The 27389-nt window shown below is 36.8% G+C and overlaps 1 protein-coding gene across 13 annotated transcripts in view; it reads right to left on the bottom strand.

Moving 5' to 3' along the window:
- The window catches only part of LOC147836041 (uncharacterized), a 305239-nt gene that overhangs the window by 206890 nt on the left and 70960 nt on the right, over positions 1-27389 (bottom strand). Inside the window, exons 4-5 of one of the 13 annotated variants that reach the window (XR_015495890.1) lie at positions 3934-4035; positions 753-2965 (exon numbers count right to left, since the gene is read on the bottom strand). The exons of 10 other annotated variants lie outside the window; for them this stretch is intronic. The gene's annotated coding sequence lies outside the window, so the exon portion shown is untranslated. Of the gene's footprint in view, positions 1-752; positions 2966-3933; positions 4036-15359; positions 15659-27389 lie in introns of those variants that run through there. 2 more of the 13 variants (XR_015495894.1, XR_015495896.1) reach the window with 2 other exon arrangements.

Here is a 27389-nt window from a genome sequence, read left to right on the forward strand (position 1 = left end):
TGCATGTTTTTTGGCAGTGGGAGGAAACCGGGGAACCTGGAGAAAACCGACGTGAGCACTGGGAGAACCAGAAAACTCTGCACAGAAATGTTGGCTGGCTTGGTAAGGACTAGAACCAGTGACGTTCTTGCTGTGAGGCAACAGTGCTAACCACTGGGCCACCGTGATATGGAACATATTGGCTTAGGAATCATCTGATTGGTGAATCCTAAATTGTATAATGCGGGGCCAGCTGCAAGCAATCATAATCACGTGATCCTCTCGAAATTAGCTTATAAATAAACTTCACATATTGTTACAATGTGTTTCCATCAGATGTGCTTTCAAGTCACAATTTCAATTCTTTCATCATGAATGGCAACGTCATCATTGTCACTGTTAAACAGCAGGCATATGGAAATATCCATACACTGCTAAATATGTTCTTTGTAGTCTTTTAAAGTGCTGTTTCAAAGGTTCAAAGAGTTCAATGGAGTTGAAGCTCTTGGAAAGTCCACATTGCTGCATCAAACCACATTCCTCCCTGTCAACTATGGGTTTGGTCTATAGAGGGATCATCTCCGACTAAGAGCTGTTGACCTCTGCAGATGGACGCCTGAAATGTCATTGTCTTTTAGGTCAGGAAGATCTTAACATGGACAGGAAAGAGATTGACATATCCTGCCTGACTGCTGATACAACTACTTTGATTAATGACATTTATACCATGGATAAAATGCATTATTCAGGTTAGAGAAAGGATCAGGTGGATATAAATTTTTACAGGTATCTCTTTATTTACCAATTAATATGTAGTTTATTTCTCAATTTACGTGCTTCAGGTAAAAAAAAAAAAAAAAGAATAACAGAAGCTAAAGTAAAGACAGCTGGAAGACAGTTAAGAGTTCAGGTGCTAAACATTTTTTCAGAGAGCTAGAACGAGAGAGAGAGAGAGAGAGAGAGAGAGAGAGAGCGAGAGAGAGAGAGAGGGGGCAAATGGGATATTGTTAGGTCATTTGTAGGTTTGTGTATGAGTGAAAGGCTTTCGTCGAAGCATGAAACCATCAGCGCACCTGTCACCTGATCAAAGGCCTGCAATCACATACTAATATGCGTGTTTACGTCAGTGAAAAGCATGGGTGTGTAAAAGCGAACAAAAGGAAACAAAGAGAGAGACGCTGCAAGCAAAATATGTATCTTGTCTCATTTACTATATTTACAACAGTAATATCCCTTATTTTGTGCTTAACTGAAATAAAATAAATAACTAGTAATACTTTAGTATTATTTCTTATTATTAACTGGTGGCTTATTAGCATGCATATTGCTAGTATATTGGCTGTTTATTAATAATTATAAAGCACATATTAGTGTCTTGTTCAGCAAGACCATATTTAGGATCCCTAAGTCCTAACACACATCTATATTTAACATATTACAGTAGTTCCTAAACTTAAATGCAACCAACTAAAGATTTAAAAATGTTATATGTATATATATTGAATATTCAAACACAGTGGCTTAGTGGTTAGAGTCCCGGCTGGGTAAGTTTATATTTCTGTGTGGAGTTTACATGTATTCCCTGTGTTTGCGTGGGATTCGGTTGGCGGTTCATTCCGCTGTAATATTTAAATATTTTTTAAATTTAATATTTAAGTGTGATGTAAATATCAAATTATCGTAAAAATCTGATGAATTTTTAATAATTTTTTTAATTGTGTTACATATCTGTAATAACAACAAGCAGCTTGATATATTCATTCTGTCATTCATTTATTCATTTTCTTTTTGGCTAAGTCCCTTTATTTATCAGAGGTCACCACAGTGGAATGAACCGCCAACTTATTCAGCATATGTTTTACACAGCAGATGCCCTTCCAGCCGCAACACAACACTTTGTAACAACACCACACTCTTGCACATACTCACATACACTATGGCCAATTTAGCTTATTTAATTCACCTGTACCACGCATTTGGACTGTGGTGGAGCACCCGAAGAAAACCCATGAAGACATGGGGAGAACATGCAAACTCCACAAGTGCTACCCACTGCACCACCGTGCTGCTCCAACTTGATATAAACAAAAAATAAAAGGATTAACTGTAATACAAATAAATATGAGTCACACTTTATTTTAAGGTTCAATTCTCGCTGTTAGCAAATTATAAACTGTGATTTTAGCTCAATAAATTCCTAATTTGCTTCTTATTAATAGCTATTAAGTTAGATTTGGGTATTGCATAGGATTTGATATGTAGAATAAGATCATGCAGAATATGTACTTCATAAGTACAAACAAACAGCTAATATTTTAATAATATGCATGCTAATCAGCAACTAATTAGTAGTGAGAATATTTTTTTTCTTGTGTTTTTAAAGTAATACTATTCAAAATATTGTTATAATTATAAATATTAAACTTGTAAAATACAAGCATACATAAAATACAAAAGCATACTATGAAAATAGTATTACAAAATACACAAATATTTTAATATTTAAAATATGAACTATAAAATATAAACCCCTTCAGTTTGGGAATAATAGTTTTGTCTCTCAGGCTTGTTTTTTGTTTGTATTTGTTTTCTTCTTGCGTTTTATTCCTCCATGTGCCCTCCTCTTTCCTCCACATTCTGAGAGCTGAGTGTTCTTATTGCTGCTCTCTGATTTAGGATGGAGCTTCAGAAAGCCTGTCAAGCTCCAGTCAAACTGCAGAGTGAATAGTGAACTGCGAACATTTTCTACTGCACTGTATGAGTATATGTGTGTGTGTGTGTGTGTGTGTGTGTGTGTGTCGAGAAGGCATCGCTCTCTCTTTGTCAGCTCCAGGGGTTTCCGTCTGTTGTCACAGAGATGCGTGGGTGATGTCAGCATGTTCTGTACTGCCATTTGGTTCAAATACAGCCCATAATGATCGTGTTTTGTTCTCTTCATGTGCAGATTTTCTCTGAGCTCTACTGCATGAAATAACTCCAGTTTTACCTGTTAGCAGACAGAAGACATTTGAAAACTCTGAACTCAGCTAAAGCTCTCTCTCTCTCTCACACACACACACACACACACACACACACACACACACACACACACACACACACACACACACACACACACGATACTTTGACAGAAACTGTTTAGAGTTTACAGTTCATCCTGTGCATTGTTCAATTATTTAATTTTATATTATATTTATGATGTTGTTTGAAGAGATTAGTGCTACATGAGTATTTTCTAAGCACCCACTGATCATTTTAAATTAGACAAGCCTTTTTTTATGTCACTGTACCTTTAAGATTTCTCTGTTAGTTATTCCCTCAACATTTGCATAGACATAAATAAGGCAAAGAAATATTTTCATTGCATCATTCATTCATTAATTTTCCTTTGGCTTAGTCTCTACTTCAGAGGTCGCCACAGCAGAATGAACCACCAACTATTCCAGAATATATTTTGCGCAGCAGATGCCTATTAATTCACCTATAGTGCATGTCTTTGGACTTTTTCTGCTTCTCTTGATTTTTCCTCTTTTTTTTTAAATTTGTATTTAATATTTTTCTATAGCATATAAATTTGGGTGTAGTTGTTTTTGGATCATTATTGTAAGTTATTTTGTCAGATAAGCTCCAGATTTAGCTTTAGTACTGACTAATCTAATGTATATGCACAAATATAGTATGGTAATAAATAATTTAAAAGATAGATTTGTGAGGGGTGTACTCATATATGCTAAGCACTGTAAGTGATAGCCACATGTGTTACAGTTAAGTTCAGCAACGTATTTTCCAGCTTCATAATATAAAAACACACAAAACCCAGCCTAAACACCATAACAACAACATGAAAAGCGCTACAAATGAAATAAAGAGCCATATACCATAGTAAAGTCTCTATGTTCCATAGTGTTAAACTGAAGCTACACATCTAATATCAAACATTTGCAAAACAATATTTACCTCAGTGTTATTGATTGGCAGTAATCGCATAAGAAACATTTTTCCACAGAGAGTCAGGGATCAATATCACTGTCAATCTTCATCTCGTCCTTCCTCAGTCCCCTGACACACACACAAACATATTGACTATTACACAACGTCCCCTTACCATTTTAACTCAAATCACCCAAACAATGAGGCTGTGACCTGCATTTGACAGTCTTTTGCTCAAAAATCAAACAATTAGCTGCTAATGTGAAACACTTTTTTTCTGCTTTTCACTCCTTCATTCATTCCCAAATACATCTGTCTAACCTGTCTAAAGATGCCTGTTACCGTGCTGCTATTTTGTTCAGGAGTTAGCTGATCAGCGGTGGCTAACACTAAGAGGTCAATACTGAAGTATATCCCACCTGTTCCAACCAATCAAACAGAGGCCTACGGCGGCAATTATGACATTTAGTCCTGCGGATTATAATTTCAAATAAGTGTTTAAAGCATTCTCCAACGATCAAGTGAGAGCTGCAGAGAATCAATAAGAATAGACTGGAGATAATCCATAGGAGAGAGAGACACACACACTCGAGTGGCTGCGGGTGTGTGTATGGAGTGGATCAATAGCTTGTGTTAAGTAGTGGAGAGGAGGTCTCAATGATGAACTAATGCTTGTCCGGACTATGTCTTCCTCTCTCTCTCTATAGAGCTCTCGCTTCACTGGGTCAAGCTGAAGGGCCAGGTGGTGCAGTACAGAGAAACACACACACATGCACACACAGATGGCCACAAACTCTACCACCCTCCAATTTGCCTTCCCATCATGCTCTCTGGGCCCCAGTATGATATTCTTGGAGGTTAAATACTGCCACGCCCCCCTTTAACCTCCTCAGCACCTGATTGGACACACACATGCTCATCAAGTTACAATTACAAACTGTTTTATCGCAGCTATTGTACAAGAGAGATATAACAGAATCAATGGTGCAAAGTATCTCATCAAATATGAGACAAACTACATTTTTGCAGTACAGCAGCTCTAAAAAGTCAATAGTGTCAAGTTCAGTTAAGTTCAATAATGTTGTTTGTCCACCAAAAGTGTTAGGTAGCTGAAAAAAGTGCTTTTAGAGAGTAAGACAGTAACGATTTTGCACATAATTAGTTTTTGAACAAAAACATTGACTAAATGTAGAAAATACACTCACTGGCCACTTTATTAGGGACATCTAACTAGTACTGGGTTGGACCGCCTTTTACCTTCAGATCTGCCTTTAATCCTTCGTGACAGATTCAACAAGGTACTGGATTTTGGTCCATATTGACATGATAGCATCACGCAGTTGCTGCAGATTTGTGGATGCAAATCTCCCATTCCACCACATCCCAAAGGTGCTCTATCGGATTGAGATCTGGTGACTGTGGAGGCCATTTGAGTGAACTCATTGTCATGTTCAAGAAACCAGTCTGAGATGATTCACGCTTTATGACACAGCGTGTTATCCTGCTGGAAGTAGAAATCAGAAGATGGGCACACTGTGATCATAAAGGGATGGACATGGTCAGCAACAGTTCTCAGGTAGGCTGTGGTATTGACACGATGCTCAATTGGTACTAAAGGACACAAAGTGTGGGTCCCCCTCATCAAGATACCACCACCTGAATCGTTGATACAAGGCAGGATAGTTTAATGCTTTCTTGTTGTTAACACCGAATTCTGACCCTACCATTCGAATGTCGCAACAGAAATTGAGATTCATCAGACCAGGAAATGTTTTTCCAATCTTCTGTTGTCCAATTTTGGTGAGCATGTGTGAATTGTAGCCTCCGTTTCCTGTTCTTAGCTGACAAGAGTGGCACCTGGTGTTCTGCTGCTGTAGCTCATCTGCCTCAAGGTTTGTTGTGTTGTGTGTTCAGAGATGCTCTTCTGAATACCTCGGTTGTAATAAGTGGTTATTTGAGTTGCTGTTGCCTTTCTATTAGCTCAAACCAGTCTGGCGTTTCTCCTCTGATGTCTGGCATCAACAAGGCATTTGAGCCCACAGAACTGCCGCTCACTGGATATTTCCTCTTTTTCTGACCATTCTCTGTAAACCCTAGAGATGGTTGTGCATGTTTTAATAAGCAAATTTGTGTTAACATGCAGTTGGAGAGGTGTAGCTAATAAAGTGGCCGGTGTGTGTACGTTCTGGTCCTCACATTGAATGAAAGCATAAAAGCACTATGTAAAATAGCTGACAGAAGCATTTATTTATTAAATTGATGAGACACTTATTGGACATCCAGTAACATTGATCTGCTTTCCAGTGTTGCACTCAAAAATATTTTTCTGCTTGTTCAAACTACTTATTTAAAATGTGATGAAACACAATTCTGGAGATTTTTGTTGATTAAAATCTTAATTGTTTTTTGTTTAATACTTTAATTAGTTATCTTAACATAAAGTATTTGTCTTTGACAACATGAATGGATTGTGTGGAACTATGATTTTTTTATTTATTTTTTTTATAATGTGTACTTGCTGATGTTGTTGAACTTGTAATAAGACTGTTGTGACAGAAGATTTGTGAAGCATTCATTCTTCCAATTCAATGTGATTGGACTGGCTGGTTAAAAAGTGACAGTGATGAACACTGCATTTTATGCATTGTAATGTAACTCTTGGGGACCAAACACTCAGCACCTCATGATACTAAAACATGTGGCACTCCCATTGAAAACAGTTGCAAATATACATAAGCCTCGCTTTCATTGACACAACTGTGTAAAATACATCAATAATGAAATGAGTTTAAGTTAGCTATAAGCAGCTAAACAGGAGGCAAAAGTTACGTTAATTAACAAAAGTCAGCTCAGTTCTGCTCAATAACTGATGTTGCAATAGAAAAACAACCCAAACATTGTGCTCTGTGTCATTACATTGGTTGAATAAACTAGACTATTTGGGAAAAGGTGCCCTCATGACACTCGTACACAGATGAAAGTCATATCTAGTCATACAAATTGATTATAGAATAAGTATCAGATCGCCTCACAGCAAGAAGGTCCCTGGTTCTCCCCATGTTCGCATGGGTTTTCTCAGGATGCTTCGGTTTCCCACACAGTCTATAGTCATGCGGTACAGATGAATTGGGTAGGCTAAATTGTCCATAGTGTATATATGTGAATGGGAGTGTATGGGTGTTTCCCAGTGGTGAGTTGCAGCTAGAAGGGCATCCGCTGCATAAAACATATGCTGGATAAGTTGGCGGTTCATTCCGTTGTGGTGACCCCAGATTAATAAAGGGACTAAGCTGAAAAGAAAATGAATAAATGAACAACGTTGTCACGGTAGCGCAGTGGGTAGCAAGATTGCCTCACAGCAAGAAGGTTGCTGGTTTGAGCCCTGGCTGGGTCAATTGGCGTTTCTATGTGGAGTGTGCATGTTCTCCCCATGTTTGCATGGGTGCTCCGGTTTCCCTCAGATCAATTAAGGTACAAAGCCGAAAAGAAAATGAATGAATAAATAAATGAATGAACAATGTTGTTGTTATTGTGAGCCTAAATAAAAACAAACACCTCCCAAATTTGCCATACTCTTACTTATGCAACCAAAAATGAAGGATTTTCTGCTGTTATCCAGAAGTGCAAGGAAACTCAGGCGCATTCACTGACCCCACTGAAAGTGTCGTCTAGATGGCTGATTTTATTGTGGAAAGCTTTAAATGTGTCACTACACACTAGGAGACAAGGTGGTTCAGTTTTACCCTTTGACCTATAGGCTATAACTTTTCCAGAAACTAGTCATTATTTTCCTGGGGAGTGCACAAATTAGCAGGGTGAGCCCCATGGCTGGTTTTGAAAGCTTGTTGATCTTAGCAAGTGGGGTGTCAATGGTTGATTCAATTGGTTTTGCTCTTGTTCAGTAGTGTGTCAATGCAGCCAATTTTTAAATATCATTATATATTATTAAATGTATTTTAACACCAGACTAAGAAAGATAAAAGTGACAGTGAGTGACAAAAAGGTAAGATTGGGTGATGAAAAAAACAATTCTTCTTTGGCCAAATTAATGAACGTTATGATTTTTAGATACAGTTTTCATCACAAGCTAGATTTGTGGTTGACTGTCTGAAAAAGTTCTGCCTCTCACTCGGTCTCACTGCATCAAAAGTCAGTTTTTATGCATGTCAATGCTAAATATTACTAGATACACCTCACTTTTTTCATTACAAAAGGTGTTTTTTGTAACTCAGAGCAGGTGAAAGCATGTTTTCGGCATCACGCAGGAAGTCCCTTTTTCACCTGCTCACTTTATGCTTTCTTTTTCTGAAAACAACAACTCCCGGATCCATCATGCTCCTGTATCTCCTCAAAAGACTGCGTGATGCCTTCAGCCAACGAGGCTGCCAGGGAAACAAACCCTGTTGTGCCTAAACAAACTAAAAGCATAGTGAAGCATCTTCACAGTCAGCTGCAGACACAAACATAAGACATCATATCCTGGAATCATTCCCCTCAGAGGTGGATTTCCCTGGAGCTCTCTCTGCCAACATTGGAAACGACTGCTAAGGAGGGATAGAATGAGAGGGAAAGAGCAGGAGAGACAGAATTTTAAAAGAGTATCTAATGTAAAGGTACAGAAACAGACGTGGCGCATATAGATATGTGTGTGTGTGTGAGAGTGTGTGTATATGTGTGTCTTCATCTTCCTGCCGAGTCGTCACCTTCCTCCCTCAGTTCAGCGCCTTGTTACTCCTGCCACTTGACGCCTCACCGCGCTGCACTGCCTATGAATAATATACGAGCGTGCCACACTACAGAAGATAAAAGAGCACGCTATGTACCCTGGGTCAGAGAGAAAGAGGAAGAGCCAGAGAGAGGCAGGGGTAAAAGAGAGAACGCTGTAGGAGAAAAGGAGGAGTGTAGGGTGTCTTTGCCGGGATCTCAGTCCTTGTCCCGTCTCCCTACTCTTTCATAGCAGAATCCGTCTTCAGCAAAGGTGACAAGACACATCACTGTCAGAAGCAGCCGGCAGCCACAGTTATACACCTGAACATATGAACATACACACACACACAGCCGCTCTCTCTTGAGATATAATAAGTAAGAGGGCTTTGGCCCTGTGTGTGTGCTCTACAGGGACGAGGGCTGCTGTGCCCCCAGACTCCTTCTAAGGTTGGCGGTGTGAAAACAAACAACACTTTTGATCATGAGCTTCCACGTCTCACCTGGAAATGTTCATAGGAAAGACGTCCCTTATTGACACATGGTGGGAGAGTTCAGACGTTCAAGGGTTTGCTCCCTCTCTCTCTCTCTCTTTCTTTGCTGTTTCTTTTCTCGGTTTTACACACATGCATCCAGATACACGTTTACACTGACACTGCCAACAGCATCATGCAATTTTTTTGAAGGGATACCTGTGATTGTCCTTTATCACTTTTGTTTACCATGATCTAGAATGGCTGAAAAAAAAAGTATATAGAAAATATATTTATGTAAAAATTCAAATAGAACACGCCAGTAGTAGACAACAAAAACTCATTCTGAAAAAGGCATCCCTATATACATTTCTGAAGATAATGAATGATGTAGCCAGAAGTATGCTACAGGAGAGTATGACGCCATTCCTTTACATGCTTGCATGCTGACCTTTATGTGGACGGCTTTTCCAGTTTTTCCAGTGAGCACAGAATGGTTCCAGAAAGTGGGTAAGACAAAAACTTAAGCTAAAAAAATAAAATAAACAAGTAAATAACATGGTGAGAATGTGGTAAAATCTGAAAACGTTGTAAAAATGTGGTGCGGGCTTTTCTTTTTCTGGATTGCTTTTGAAATCTGGAAATTGGAAAATGGGTTGGCGGGTCAGTCTGTGCTTTAAAAACACTATTGGTTGGGTTTAGGAAAGGAGAAGAGTGAGTCAGTCGATCGGTCATTCAGTCGGCAGTGGCCTCTGGTGGATTTTTTAAGAACAGTAGGTGCGATTTTTTTTTGGTGGATTTTTTAAGAACAGTAGGTGCGAATGGCACTCACAAGAGAAATTTGAGTTCTGAAAAAGTGTAAAAAGCGGCCTCTGGTGGATTTGCAAAAACAAAAACTGCAAAAAACATAGCTCCTGGTACATATTTGGCGCTCTCCAGATATGTATATAGTGGTACATTTTCAGAATGAGCCTGGGTTGTTAGTAGGGCATTTTTTTTTCTTTTACTTTCCTTTTACTCTGTTGATTTACAATAAAGTTCCATCACAATAAGACTACATTAAAGTCAATGTAATGTAATGTGTTTTTATATGTATTCACTAGTCTGAACCTACAATGAACAATTCATTTTTTAAAGTATTAATTCAACTTTATTAATGTTATTTAATGAAATAATGTGGCTCATTGTTAATTCATTTTAACTCACAGTGCATTAACTAATGTGAACAAAAAAAACTTTGGATTTTAAGAATGCATAACTAAATGTGGAACTATGACTGTTAAATGCTACATACATATTTTTTATTTTTTGTTGATGTTGGTAAATGCATTAACTAATGGTACTCTGCTGCCAGATTTTAGTTTGCAATTGTTTCATTTATACATGCAATTTGTGACAAACAAAGTCACATTTGTTTTATATAAAATCATTACAGTTCCGATTTTTTTTCTTGTCCCTGTCCGGAGCTCTTTTAATAATAATAATAATATATATATGTTATTACCGAAAATAATATACAGAAAAGTCATAAAATATTGTAATAAAAAATATAGTTGTCACCATATGAGGAAAAATTGCATTGATGATTAAGCAAGAATTCATACATATGAAACTTTAGTCACAAGATAAAATTAATGTGATTACGCAAAATCATTCCAAAGTTACATTCTGAAATCTAAAATCACATCCCAAAAATATGAAGTAGCAACACAGAAAAATATGGACACAGTTACAAGATACATAGTAACAACTGCTTGATATAAAGTTGCTCTGGCAAATGAAGCCACAATTACAAAAAATATGAAACTGCAATTTTGAGATATTTGTGTGCCCACAATTACTAGGCACAGAGTTGCAACTGAAAGATATAGTCACATTGTGAGATATAAAGTTGCACTTTAGGATGAGGTCTTAATTACAATATATAAAGTTACAGTTGTGTGATATATAGATGCAATTACGAGAAGTCACAACTGCACAATCTAAAGTTACACTTCGAGATAAAGTTGCATTGGTGGATAAAGCCACAATTACAATATGTACTAATTGTAATACGTGCAATTACGTGAAATGAAGTTGCAATTTTGTGATATAAATATCACATATAAATATCAGTCTGTCAAACAAAGTTGCAATGCTAGCTAAAGTTGTAGTTACCTATATGAAGTGGAAAAGGTGAGATCCATAAGCAGTTCTGATAATAAATTTCGCTGACGCTTTAGTTTAAATACCAATTCCCACTATTAGCTACTGGCTTATTACCTACTTTTTAATAATATGCTAGCAGTTTATTAGTACTTATAAAGATTTTATTAGTTTTGTTCTTGTCCAGTAGTGTGTCAATGCAGTTCAAATTTTAAATATCACAAAATGTTTATTGTATTTTAATTCTGGTTAAAGAAACACAAAAGTGATTCTCAGTTATATGGAACCAGCTCCATAGAGTGATGAAAAGAATATAGTGCCAATTCGTCTTTGACCTAATTAATGAACATGTTATGATTTTTAAATGCAGTTTTTATCTCAAGCTAGTTTTGTGGTTGTCTGTCTCTTCGCAGTTCTGCCTCTCACTCAGTCTTACTGCCTCAAAAGTCAGTTTTTATGCATGTCAGTGCTAAATATCACTAGATACACCTCACTTTTTTCATTACTAAAGGTGTTTTTTTGCAACTCAGAACAGGTGAAAGCATGTTTTTAATGCTTTAGTTTAAGCACCAACTATTAGCTACTGGCTTATTACCTTTTTATTAATAATATACTGACAGTTTATGAGTACTTATAAAGATTTTATTCTACATTCATAATCCTACTCAATACCTAAAACCCCCCAATACCTTACTATAAATAAACAGCAAAATATTAGTTTATTAAGCTAAATGTCCTCATGATTTGTTATTAGTAGTAATTGTACCTAAAAATAAAATGTGACCAAAATTATAATAGTAAAAATATAATATATATATATATATATATATATATATATATATATATATATATATATATATATATATATATATATATATATATATATATAAATAAGCTAAAAATATGCACAAAACATCTTGAAATATAAAAAGCACAATTATAAGAATTAAGTCACAGTTATATTTTACAATGTTCCTTCTGAGACAGAAACGTGCTTCAAAGAAAGTCATATCAAGCTAATTCTCTGTAGAATTTGAGACAAAATTGGTATAATTTTAGACTAGGGCTGTGCGATTTGGGGAAAATATCAAATTACAATATGATTTGCGATTTAATTCTGTAGTCAAGCTTCAGCTCTAGATTCTGTATGGTAGCTTATTACTGCTAAAATGCAGTAAGTGTTAGTTAAAAAGGGAACTGAAAAGATGTTAATTAACATCAACATTTATTCAAATTTGTTTGTAAATATTAGGAAATTAAATAAATTGTTCTCTAGAGCAAACAGTAGTGAGTAGGCTTTAGTTATCTCTTGGTGCCTTCGCAATGTTTTTTCATACGGTGTAACAGCTGCAAACAACTTTGTACATTGTACATTGCTGTTAATAGCTAAATTAACTGTCACTGGCAATACTTCAGTTGACTTTTTACCAAGACACTCCTCATTTATGCATCTGTTTTGCTTTTTTATGTGCTGGTTGTTGTATTTCCTTGTGTTGTGGCGACAATTCTGCGACAGCTCTTACAAATTACCTGTTTTTGTTCAGTGTCTGACTCTGAAACCAAAATATTCCCATATTTCCAACAAGCTGTTTTTTTTTTTATATGGATTCATCTGTTAATGCTTCTGAATCAGCACAAGCCATCATTCTATCATTGTTTGTTTGTTTTATTGTGGGTTTTCTACATAGTTTGGTAGCGCAATTGTAATTGGGCAGAACGAAAGTGTGCTCACTACGACTGTCACACACAGATGGCAGTCACACATTTGCTCTGGGTGAAGGAAATTATATAATACACATATATTTCATATCGCAGCCTCTAGCAATTAGCTAATCGCTTAATTTCAAATGTATATTCAATCGATTGCGATTTGATTTCGATTAATCACACAGCCCTATTTTATATACATAAATGTAATTTTTGGTACAGTGATTTAAAAAAAATAGTTTATCAGTTATTTGTTTGTCTAATTATTTTTGACTAATCAAAGATTGTGTCTTTTTTTTGTTTGCATTTGTTTTTGACAAAAATACAAGGCAAAATACTTCTGCATACAGTAAAGTCCACGCATTCTTAAATTAAGTACACTGTAAAAAGTAAAATCTGTAAAAAACAGTCAAAAGACTGGGAGCAAGGCTTCCAGAGATATTCCATTAAACTACAGAAAAATGACCATTTCACAAAATTACAAGCAAAAACTGTAAAATTACAGAACATACTTTATGGTCAAAAATAATTAAACTATAGTTTACTACTGTTGATAATTTGCATTTAAACTGTGAAAAAAACATCTAAAAGGTATTTACTGCCATTACTAATTATTACTGCAAATATACAGATTTTTGCTGACATTTTACAAATTATTACTGTAAATATATATTTTTATTGTAGTTATACAGATGAATTAATGTGTGTAGTTTTTCAGTGACCCGCAGCCGCTAGATCACTGGTGATTGTAACAATTAGCATAGCAACATTGTTAGTGTAGTAAAATAAACATTTTACAGTTTACAGTGCATGCATTATATGGAGCCTACAAAAATAGGCTATTATTTGACTTTATTAATCTCACGTTAATTTTAACTAAAAACAATTTGACTGAATTTTTGTTTCCCTCTTTTTACAGGAGTAAAAATGAACTTTTTTTATTTATGTAAATATTAATGCAAAATTACGTTACTCTCTAAAAAAATACAGAACATTTCCTTTAAAAAACAGAAAAAATATAGTAATACCAAAATACAAGCAATATCTGTAAATTTAATGTTATATTTTTTATTACAGAACATATCTGTAAAACAACATGTACTTCGCTGTATAATGAAAAAAAAAAGAAAAATTCTGTAAAATATAACAGACAATTACCTGTAAAATAACGTTTATTTTTTACAGTGTATAATCACTAATTCTAATCATATAATCCCTGATTTCTCTTTGAGAAAAACCCAATAAAAACTTTGTTTTCTCACACTACAAGTCATTCTCTATTCAAACCTGCCGGCTTTTACGTCACACCAGCAGCTGTTTAGTCATCTGAAGTTTCACTTAATTTTTTATAGTTGCCCATCACGGGTTTGGCATGCAACACACTGGCGTATAGTGTTCGGTTCCCATTGTGAATTTTGAGTATTGTCTCACAGAGAGTGAGAGAGAAAAAAAAAATACCATTCAGTGCACAAATCCCCTTTGGAGCCAGAGTCAGAGACAATGCCACTCCAATGGCTAGTGTCTGCAATGCGATGCAATACTTACACACACACACACACACACACACACACACACACACACACACACACACACACACACACACACACAATACAGTGTGTGTGTGTGTGTTTGTGTTAGTACAGTGCTGTGTTTTCATAGCTCAAACCAGCTACCTCCCGCTCACCTCTAGAAGACAAGGTTAAGACGGATGGGCCTAATTAAAAAAAGCCCCTGTCTTCAGCTGAAAGGCAGCAGGTTTCTTTTACCGACTCTATTGTGGCTGTAATTATGGGGTGAAGTGATTAGTTCCCCCTGAAGGCAGAGAGGTGACAGACAGGCGAGCCTGCGTAACCCAAGTAACCTTTCAATATTACAGCCCTGGCCCATTGTGACGCCAGAGGAGAACTAATTCCACCCAACACACTGTCGCTGGATCTGCATCCCTGTTATGCGTTTTATGCCATATTATGTCTCTCTTAATCTCTCATTTTATTTCTCTCTCTGATCCAGCTTTAGTGTACAAAAAGAACATACATGCTCAAAAATGTGTGCACTTCAAAGCTAAAGGTTAATAAGGAGGTCCCTTGTTTTCCTGGACGCTCCCAAAACATTGCTCTTGGCACAAGGGGGAAGGAGGATGTCCAAAACATGATCCGCCCAGCCAAATGAATGAATTCATGGGCCAGACAGAAGAGTCTGAGCAGATGACACACTATTCAAGCCGTTTAGCACTGCCGGGCACTGCCAGTCTGTGTCTGAAGATGCATATAGGCCATTATACATGTTGATTCGGCACATATAGGAGTCAGTTATGGTCTGCATGTGTTTGAATGGTGTGCCAATCAGAGCGATTGTCATGCCAGCCGGTGCCATCGCTGGGCAGGGCCCTGGCGAGACGCAGAAAGCAAGATACGTGCCACAAGCTTTGAAGAATAGCACTAATCTGTGTTTATTAAGTGTGGGGTAACTCGAGTCCAGGAGATTAAATAGAGATTTGAGGTCGGAGCTGAAGCACCACGTCACATGCGCTTTTCTCTCCGTCTGACCACACAGAAGCATATGGAGAGAGAGGAGGTGTGAAAGACTCATGCTGTCGTGAGGAGAGCAGCTGCCAATCACAGGCCTGTTTGGGGGCCTGAGCCACTAACGAGGGTTTTCTGTTCCCGGAGTTTCTCAATGACCATGGCACGAGAACAAAGATCAAAACAAGCACATGGATTTGCCTGCAAACACATACACATAAACATGCACTTGCTTCAAAGAAATAACACGGGCAGTTGGATAGCAGAAGTCTCTCAAAAAACATGAGTATTCTTTTTTGCTGTGCAATAATTTACATACACAGCCTGCAAAATCACTCCTAGTAATTATGGATAACAACTTTGTTCGGATGATTAGAATGAGAACTACGGCTGCACGATATTGGAAGAATCTGGCATTGCGATATTTTGTATTTCTGTGAAATATATCGCGATGTGATCACAGCTTTACTTGGAAAGAATTCTTCATTTTAGATTGATTGTGGTGATCGTGTAAGAGATTGGATCTCAAATAATAAATAACAAACAACTTACAAGCATAGATAAATAAAATATCGCAAAGATAAAAGTGAATTATAATTTTTGGAGAGTCTAACAGTATCCAAGTTATCCAGCACATTTTTCACGCAGCAAATGCCCTTCCAGGAGCAACCCATCACTGGGAAATACCCAAACACTCATTCACACACATACACTATGGACAATTTTTAGCTTACCCAATTCACCTACCACCTACCACTGACGCAGTGAGACGTCAGTGCTACCCACTGCGCCACCGTGTCACCAAAAAGAAACTCATAAATGTTTAAAATACATAGTGAGTAAAGTTTAAATTTTGGGTAAACTACTATTTTTACTCCATTATAATTTAACTCTGCATTGATTATAATCAACTATAATCTCAACTCAACACAGCAGATCCTGCGATGCGACCTGTGGATACACACATTGCGATATCGATGCTGAACCTATATATCATGCAGCCCTAATGAAAACATGCATCTGCTTGCTGAAGCACATTATTAATGGCAGCTTTTCTTTGCTGCTCACTGTAAAAAAAAATGTAAAACTGCAAAATAATCGTTGGGAGAAATGGGTTTGAAAAAAGCTAAATTAACATAATATGACCATAATTAATCAAATTAATTTGCTGTTAATTGATGTTTGTAAAAATGTTATCTAAGTTTATGGGCACAAATAGTTTTATTTTTTTTACAGCTTGATCAAACTACTTATTTAAAATGTACTCTTTTTTAGGGGGACAACTTCAATTTTTATGTTCAATACACTTAAATTTGTAAAAATGATTAAGTTAACTCAATTGATTTGTGTTGGGACAACATGGAGGAATTGTGTAGAACCCAGCATTTTTTACAGTGAATGTGAAGACACTAATTTTGTCATTACATACAGCAATAGTACTTATTATGCAATTCCATGGTCTGTTGAAATTGGACTTGACCCTGATTGGCTGGGGGCTGGGTGTGCATTATTTTTACGCAGGCGGTTTTGATCACAGTTCAAAATAAATGTGCTTGTCCCAAACATTTGTAGTTACCATAGCGACTCACATGCGCTGCACACAGCAAACTAATGAAGACGGGTAATGGCAGACGGGAAATCCGCAAAATTAGAAAATACTAATCAATTATGCCACAAAACCTGTTGTTTTTGAAGCAAGAATATAGTTACTTCAAAGTCAAATCAGCAGTTTATGTATTTTATAATTGTTTCAGGATTATTTGATGAATAGTAACTAATAATATTTAAATTATAAATACCTTTAACACCACATCTGGTCAATTTACAGCATATTTGCTCAATAAAAACCTTTAAAATACAATTTAAGATCATGGAACCCTCAAAATGTACAATGAAGAATATCCCCTCAATCACTCTGTCTAACAGCAGCTTGACTTCACGACGCTTTATTGTCCTCTAACTTATTCTTGATCATTTGTTTAATCTTAGTAAATGACCTGACTGATAAGATAAGCATAATGGAGCTCAATAAAGTAAGCCGTCCTGAATGAGGTCAAAACAATTGACAACATCCTAAGCACCCAGTCCATGCCAACATGTCTTACACACACAAAATAAAAGCAACAGGATGAGTAGTGTAGCCTGTGTGGCTGACACCTGAGGTGGAAGGGCTGGTGTGGAGTGTGTAATTATGAGTGTGTTATGCATTAGTGAGCTTCCTTTGAAGTGCTTCTGCTGTTCAGGTACACACTTTAATTAGCACTGGCCTATTTTCTTCCTCATAAAGGAGCATTCCCTGATAGGGGTGGCATGGAGTGAAAGAAAGAAAGAAAGAAAAAGAAAGAAAGAAAGAAAGAAAGAGAAAGAAAGAAAGAAAGAAAGAAAGAAAGAAAGAAAGAAAGAAAGAAAGAAAGAAAGAAAGAAAGAACTCAGGTTAATTTAAATCTACTGCATGATGGACACATCTTTCACCTTGCACTATATGTATGCGCTCACGAACACAACAAACGAGGACAGACAACCCATTCTTATCTGTTCTCTATCTTCCGTACGCCCCCTCTTTTCCAAGACACAAACATCATCTTCATTAATACCATCATCATCATCGTCATCGTCAGCATTGTTATCCCTCCACCTACCTTGAATATCTCAGAGCACACAAATACACACCCACAGCCCTCCACCCGAGTACCTGTGCTATCAGCACCCTGTGAGCGAGACAATGGAGTAATACTGCGGTGTGCTGACTCTATCAGATAGAGGTGAGTGGGAGAGAATGGAGAGTTAGACAGAGGCCCTTTATCAGTGAAGGATCACATTTCAATATTCAGCAGCGCTCCCAGATAAAACCAGTGCTGATGAGAGCACCCTGATGGCCTGATACCGGCCCAGGGAAAAAATTGAAAGAGAAGGATGGATGGTCTGCAGAGAAAAAGAGGGGATGGACAGTAGTTTTCAGCACCACGGCTAAAAGCCCTCACAGCAGGCGGTGATTAATGTGAAGGAGTGTCCGAAGGTCACAAACTGGTCTGCGCTGCTGACCGCTCTTAAGAGAGGTCACCCACCAAACCATCCGTCACACACGCTATGGCTTTAATGAGCCAGACAAAATGATACCTCAATACACATATGTGCTTTTATATACACATGTAAAAATATATCACTTGATAAAATACTTAACGTTTTTATAAGTTTATTATACATCTGTGTCTGTCTATGTGTGTGTGTGTGAACAGCAAAGGCCTGATCACCTAAAAGCTTAAATGAGTTTGTGGGATGGCAACAAGAAGCTTACAGGATGTTAAAGAACTAGATATTTGATGAAAAGTCCCCTATGCAGGAGTCATTTCATCCACAGTTTTAAAAACATACAACATTATCTTATTTTTAATCCTAAAAATTAGGGATGTAATGATTCACCGTGAGTCAGTTGAAAATCGATTCAAATATATGATGATTCAAACCGGTAAAAATGTTGAACGAATCGTGATACATGTTTTGAACAGAGAGGGTGCTGTGCTTAAAGTCACGAACTCGCTTTACCTGCACATCAGCGGCGAGCAAGAGCGAGCAATGACTGCAGTGAGATGTGCCAGAGAAAACACAACCTGTGCAAATACTACAAAAAGCCGTTTACTTATACTAACAGAGCAACAAATATGATGCGCATAAACCATCAGCACAGTGAAAAACTACTGTCACTGACGTCTATACCCAAAAAAACTATTAATAAGCAAAACCACGCGGACCAGATGATTTGCAGCTCCGGTTGCTTTGACGATTGTTGCGGAGAGCACATGGTGCATCAGTGTATTCATGGCGAAAGTGTAAAGATGTTTTTCAGACTGAAAGAGAAAGTTGTTCTGTTACAGATCTAGGTACGATCTCACTTTATTTCAATGGTCCAATTGTTGAACTTAAGTTATATTGCAACTAATTCTCATTCTTAGATTATAAGTAGACTGTTAGGGTTAGTGTAAACTGGGTTAGGGTTATTGTAAATTCACATGTACTTGCTAAGTTTCTTATTGTCAGTTAAATGTCTGTTGAAGGAGCAGTATCAACAGATTAAGCAGACAGTCTACTAATACTCGAATAGACCATCAAAATAAAGTGTTGCCCCAGGTATGAGGTTATTTTTACCCTCTCCTTTTCAAATAAGTTTGTGCATATTTTAATAATTTGCTTATTATTATGGAATATTTAAAAGTGTTTAAGATACGTATACTAATTCTACAAGTAATCTAAGTAGTCTCTATCCTACTGTATAGCTAGTAATTTTATAATCAGTTTTTTTGTTTTGCCAGTGGCGAGTCCCCTGAAGCAGACGGGCCTATTGACCACCACTGTACACACTGCTCAGTGGTTTTCTCTCCACACCAGCCATCTCAGTCCCCAGTAAAAGAGTTTTTTTCTTCCAAATGGGACATTGTAAATGTGCAAAGCCCTAAGATTATGCCAGAAAATATAGATATGCTGATATTTTCTTTTAAAAATGTAAAATCCCAGCACAGTCACAGTTTTAGTTTGTTTACATTAATGAGTCTTCTTTAGTTTGTATTATTCTTTTTTGTTGTTGTTGTTTTAAAATAGCAATTTAGTTTTGTATTTTTAAGCAAAAAAAAAAATGTGCAGCATTTAAGAAAAAAAAGGAAAGGACTCTTCACCCTAAATTTGTTATAAATAAATTTTTAAAAATCATGACTAAATCGTATCGTGATTAGTATCGTAAATCTTATCGAATTGTGAGTCAGGTGAATTGTTACATACCTACTAAAAATTCACCTGCTACCTGAGCGAGTTCAGAATGCATGAAATGACCACCTTGAGTGGGTTCAAAACTCAGAATTTTGGTCTTTCCCTGGTTTAGCAGTGCCATACTGTGAGCCATTCAGCTCCTAATCAGACAAACTACAAATTATTTAAAATACAATTCTCCTCTAAATTTAAAAAACATTTTTTAAAGCAGCAAATCTAACTGCTGCACAAAGAAAACAAAATATGTTCAGTAACAGCACACCGCAGAACCCCATAGGTAATCATTTGGCAAACTTTACAGAAAACCTGTTTTTTTTAAAGAATGTGAGCCAGTTAGATCCAGTAAATCAAAGCTGTAGTGTTACCGAAATCTCTGATACACACGTATGAAAAGAGTGAACATTATAGAGTGCATAATATTACTTCTAGTCAGACATGGTGACAAACTAAGACAAACAATAACAGTCTGGATCCTGACAATTACAAATGCACCTACATAAACTGAACTCATATTTACTTAAATACTGTCACCAGTCCATTCAAACATTTATGAGCCTTTCGTACTGCTCTGAACTTGTTTCTATACACATACAGAGAAAAAAAGGGGATTGAGAGTGAAGAAGAGAGATACAGGCCACATGCAGACATCAATAGACACGACTCATAAACCATCCAAAACATCCAGAGACAAGATGAGGATGAGGACCGAGTGGGTGGCAGAATGACCAGTCAGGAGAGTTCACCCGACCCCAATCAGTCAAACACACTCAAACCCATCCACCAATTGGTATACAACCCCCTGTCTTCATAGACGCACACGCACAATGGCCCAACACAGGAACACACACACCACACTCCTGTGGACTGTCCACACAATCAGACTCAGGCTGATTAATCATTGGGCTCAGCCCTCATTGTGTCTGTTATCACTGATCCGAGTATACTGTCTGTTTGTCTCTGGCCTCTGGAATATCCATTAGCTGTCATTAAACACACTGCTCATTCAGCCCGCAATGACAGAACGAAGAAGGACGCTGCATGATTTGTGGATGTCGCTTTGAGGAAACACAGAGCATATTATTTAATGGGGGTAGTTTTTATTTGACCTCCAAACATCCTGTAAAGGGCCAGTTTTGAGCATAGGACAATTGTAATTTGGAATACTTTGCATTATTTTATTCATTTGTTCCAGTGCTTGCTATCTAAAAAAATGTTTACCTAAATGTCATACTGGAATTTAGCACATTATGGAAATTATAACAAAATAAACATTCAATAAAATAAACAAAATCAGCATATTTTAAACTAGCTATTTTAAAGTAATTTGTTCGGTAATATACATATTTGTTCATAATATAGTGTTTTAGCATTTGTTTTCCAAAATAAATGCATTTGTTTATTTGGGCCAATCAGTAAACGACAGTATATAAAATCTCTTTGAATTATTAAGTATTTACATGTTAATTATTCAATATTTAAATATTAGTCAAGTCATTTGCAATTCCTTTTTTTGTTTACTAGCAAGTCTTTAACGAACAAGGTGTGGTGATTATTTCCTGCCCTGTTTTACTATTGATATTTCTGTTCCATCATGCGTGCATAAGGGTTTCCCCTGACAGAAACATGAGTGCGTGTGTGACAACAGGGAGTCCTTAAAAGCACATATATTAAGCACAGCCTCTTGCATCCCAAGGCCTAAATCTCAGTCAACAGCTGTTTTGGCTGATATTTTATTTATGCTGTAGTTTTAATTAGTTTAATTACATTCAACCCTCTTTGTGCATAATTTTCCCCTATTTAATGCAAAACAACCAAAAACTGCCTCGACTGTCATTTTAGTACACAGAAAGACTCGTAGCCTGTGGGTGTGTGATTTTTAATATGGAGTCTCTTTAGAAATAATTCCAGAATATGAAGTAAAAAAAGAACTCGTGGATGTGCCTGTTTGAGTCTTTTTTTGTCCAGTCTAACATATCTTATAAATTAAAAGTGCATAATAGTACTGTAAAAAGGCAGTTTAAAATTCTACAAAATATTAGTCCTAAATAAAAGAATAAAATATTCTGTTTCCATACCAGTGTTAATTTTGACAGCAAATTTTAGTTTTAGTCATTTGACTAAAATTCCATTTTAGTTTTAGTCATATTTTAGTCTTTTGAACTATTTTAGTTTTAGTTTAGTTTTATTTGACTAAATTTCAGAAGATTTTAGTCGACTAAGGGCCTACTCACACTATTCTATGCGATCCTTGCCCAGGCCCATCCCAGATCGTTTGAGAAGTGTGAGTGCTCTGAATCGGGCTCAGGCACGGTTCACTTGGCCTGCCCTGGCCCGGTTGGAAGAGGTGTGCCAGAACACAGTTCACTTGGGCTTTGGTGCAGTACAATGTATTGTGAGTGCAAAACACACCTGAACCCTAAACTGAAGACAAGACGTGACTTTTACAGGACTGTTTTATATGGATTTATTAATCATTCTTACTAGATTTATTAATCATTCTTACTTACAATGAATGCAAACTGTCGTAGATTATTAAAGACGCAAAACCCTCAATGCACGACAGCTGCACCTTCAGAAAACCTCCTAATTGCTGCAGCAGGTTAACTTTATTGTTGTTTTTTTCAGCGTCAAAAGTGGCTGATCTGTTCGGCGAAATATTTGACTGCGTGTCACTGGATCCCAAATGACTAAAATGCTATAACTAAAGAAATCTCCACTGGGCCAAGCGAGAGCGCTTCGCTACTGAACAGCGCATCATCGATGATGAAAGTGCGCCTAGGCCGAAATTTAATGTGAGTGCGGACTATCGGGGGAGACGGGACGTCAGTATAATTACTATAGTTGTATTCATCATCACTTAATTTTTAATTTAGTTTGGATATAGTTTTTGTCAGGAGAAACATGTTAGTCACAAAAATTATAAATAAACATAAATGATTATGATTATTAACAAACTAAACACACTCACACTTAGTCTCTAAGAATATAAGATATGTCGACAAGAGTGGGGCTGCGAGAGAGACACCGTAAAACACACTAACTAAATGAGATACTAACGTATGAGATATCATTGCTGACAAAATTGTGAGGGTATGCAATTGTGCATGTGTCTCATACTGAGTTTACTTATTTAATCTTACAGTATTAACAACATAATACTACATAGTAAACTATGTTTGGCATTACATTAATAATGATGAAACATGTGGGTTGTTGGTTTAGCACTGATGTATTAGTCAGCTGTTGCCTTCTACTGGGTTTCACATGAACCCAGACTAATGTACTGGGCATTCTTGTTTTCTAGGTAAGGTTCAATAAGTAACAATTACATAGCAGTTCAAATTAAAAGAAGAAAAACTAATAAACAGAATGTTTTAGGAGGTGAGATGTCCCATTTTGGTTCCTAAACTGACTTAAATTAACATTAAAGGGACTAAGCTGAAAAGAAAATGAATGAATAAATTTTATATATAAAAAATCTAATTCAAGTGAAGTGTCCAATGTTTTAAATATTGATTGTCAAAAGAAATATATATAATTTTGGAGGTGTAATAATGTCTAATCTAATTATTTTTTTCGTCAGTAGAAACTTGTTTGTCATGAAAACTATGACAATCATTTTTCGTCAACGAAATCAACAGTTCCATACTTGTATTGTACATCTGTCATTTTCTGTGTACTTTGCCTCCAGCACTGAATGGTCTGTAAAATTAAATGCATGGTGTTTGTGTAAACAGTTTATCTGAGCTTCTGTAGACAGCTGTTCGCAGGATTGTCTGAGTGGCTGTAAAACAATAAGAGAAGTGTACGATCATCAGCATGTAAGAGGAGGAGTGCATCTACGCACACACAGCTCTCTAGTGGGCTGTGGAGAATGCGGACTGGGCCGATACTGTGTTTCACCAGGCAGCAGATCCGAAATGCCAAGATGGCACTGAACCCAGGGGGGAACACAGTTCTTTATTAACACTGCAACCCGAAACCTTGGATGGGGACATAACCATGGACGTTTATTGGAACGTCACGATGGTTAGTCAGCAGCAATCCAATCTGTGTGCGAGAGTGAGTGTGTTAGTGTGTGTTGTAAAGGCAGGTCTCATTTCCACCTCTACAGGAATGAAGATGAGACTACACTTATTCAGTGACAAAGGCTAGTGCTGTTTGAAGCCGAAACCGATAGATGAGCTACTGCACTGAACAAATGCGCTGATATCTATGACAGTAGATAGCGTTATGAGGGAGGCGAATCAGATCTTTGGAAACCCAATTTTGCAAAAATCGATATGGTTTACCAATTATCAAAGGGTAGAGTGATGGAAAGAGAGTTCAAGGAGCACGTGTGCGACAGAAATACGTGCGTAAGAAACACTCCCGTGGACAGATCGCTCCTATTCTTGGGTTCTGGAAGCTGTCTGTCTCCAGGACTCATTACAGACCACTTTCACCCCACACACATTGACTAAGCGGCCTCCATGCCGCGAGCGTCACAAAACGGCTAAATTTATTCCTGTCCTTCCTCCACCTGGTCAGCGATATCACTCACTGCCCCAGACAGCTTTAGGAGACAATTACCAGTTAACGGAGCAGGAAAGATCTCTTAAGAACCATGTTTTGCCCAGTTTATCAATGCCAATAGCATTATCGTAGCGATTAGCAGGATGAAAATGTGCTCTTTTGGTAATTCAACACATTGAGGCGAAACCTGATCATATGAGCAGCCCACTCTTCTTTCCCATGAGCCTCTCTGGCTGAGGTGTTGGAAACATCCTGGCTTCCTGTACCATAGCAGAGTATAGTGTTTCTGATGTGTGTGTCAGTGTGTGTGTGTTTGTGCGTTGGGGGTTTATGTGTTTTACCATCAGCAGGAGGAGCTTGGAATGATAATGTTGTTTCGCTAAATAGCAGACCTAAAGGTCAGCTGCCAGGGGCCTCTTGAGCAACATGGCCAGTCTCGGAAATAGATTTACTATTTATTGAGTGCGGGTAAAGCAGGGGAATACTCTGGCATCTCATGCTGGAGAGGAATTCCCTGTTCTTTATTTCCTCTGTGCGTGGGAAGAGCCATTAACAGACTAAAGACACTCACACTTAGTCTCTAAGAATATCGGGTATGTCGACAAGAGTGGGGCTGCGGAAGACGCTCGCCGTAAAACACACTAACTAAATGAGATACTAACGTACTAACGATATGAGATAGCATGGCTGACAAAATGGTGAGGGTACAGGATTATGCATGTGTCTTATACTGAGTATACTTATGTATTGTTACAGTATTAACAACATAATACTACATAGTAAACTATGTTTGGCATTACATTGATAATGATGAAACATTTGGGTTGTTGATTTAGCACTGATGTATAGGTTCTCAGCTGTTGCCTACTAGTGTTACACAGGAACCCAGACTAATGTACTGGGCATTCTTGTTTTCTAGGTAAGATTCAATGAGTAACAACTGAATAGCAGTTCAAATTAAAAGAAAAATAACTGATATACAGATACAAAAGGTGAAAGGTCAGTTTTCCCATTTTGGTGCCAAACTGACTTGAACTACATAAGGAAAATATCAAATTCAAGTAGAGTGTCCAGTGTTTTAAATATTAATTGTGTAAAGAATTATATATATATTTTTTAATGGTATAATAAATGTTTATTCAAGAGGTGCAACAGTACATGAATTTGTCTTGAACCGTTATGGTACAGTGGTCACAGTTCATGCCCTCTGATGACAAATACAGTTAGTTCAGATGTGCCAATCACTACAGGTAGGCAAAAAAACTCCAAAGCAGTGCAACAACTTAGCAGCAAATCACAAAGAATGTGTCTTCGAGTCTAAAAATGTGAGACAGAAGTGGTTGCACTATGTAGCCGTTGTTATGCCAATCATACCATAAACATAGGCTTGCATAAACATAGGCTCCCAGTTCTTCTGATTGGTCCACTGCTGTGTAACTGGCTTTAATGAGCACTGCTGTTTGTACAAATTAAAATAGTTTTACAGTGCATCCGGAAAGTATTCATAGCGCTTGACTATTTCCACATTTTTTATGTACATGTGATTTTTCAGATTTTTTATATTTAATAAATTGCAACAATTACAAAAAATCTTTTTTTCACATTTTCATTATGGGGTATTGTGTGTAGAATGTTGAGAAAATAAATGACTTTAATCCATTTTGGAATAAGGCTGTAACTTAAATGTGGAAAAAGTAAAGCACTATGAATACTTTCCGAATGCACTGTATCTTTACACAGCATCGAAAAACCTGTGGTTCATGAGTAAGGTGCTGCAAAAGACATGCAAGTCCATCAACCAGTTTACCTGCAGTTATAAAGTTTTATTTGTATGCGTTTATATTGTACTTTTGCTGATTGTAACAAAACGCTTTGTCTGTTTAAAATGAACAGAAAAAGCAAGCACTGGGGATTTGTTGCTTATTCCTGTTGCACCCATGTGTCAAGAATGAATATTTAACCACATTTTTACATGTATTCTGGCCTGTAATCAATCAAAAACATGAATTAATGTCACCATAATACATTTTATTATATTCGTATTTTATATTGGTGTTTTATAATATTGCATAAAGCCTAGTGGCAGGTTTAAATATTAAAAATGACTGCTAATTAGTATTTTGGTGCTGCACTGTGACTCTTAAATTGAGTTTCTAATATGACAAAGAGTCTTGCAAATTATGAACAAAATTGTAGGCTGAATAATAATTTTTTGACACTTAATGATAATTATCATTTAAATAATAATTAATATTTGAATTAAATAACAACAAACAATAGTTAATAATCAAATTAAACAGGACACAAATACACAGATAAAAGCTGTATCATAATTTAATTTATTGCCAGATTGATTGATGCTTGAATTTGCCTCTTTGACCTAAAATATTTGCATTGCTAAAATCCATCTATCTATTAAAATTTAGCGTCCTGCATCTTGTAGTCAATTCCTTTGACAAATCAAACTCATAAATTGAACGTGAGCGGTGACATTTTCCCAACCCTGATTTTTAGCCCAAATCCAAACACGGCCATTACAGAGGTAGCATTAGTAACACTAAGCCACTAATCACTGAGAAAATTATAATCAACCTCCAGCATAAAGCTCTATTAATATTTAACAATAATTAAGAATATGTACACATGCAATATCAATTAT

This window comes from Danio rerio, chromosome 7 (genome assembly GCF_052040795.2).
Source record: "Danio rerio strain M-AB ecotype USA chromosome 7, GRCz13ab, whole genome shotgun sequence".
NCBI lineage: Eukaryota > Metazoa > Chordata > Actinopteri > Cypriniformes > Danionidae > Danio > Danio rerio.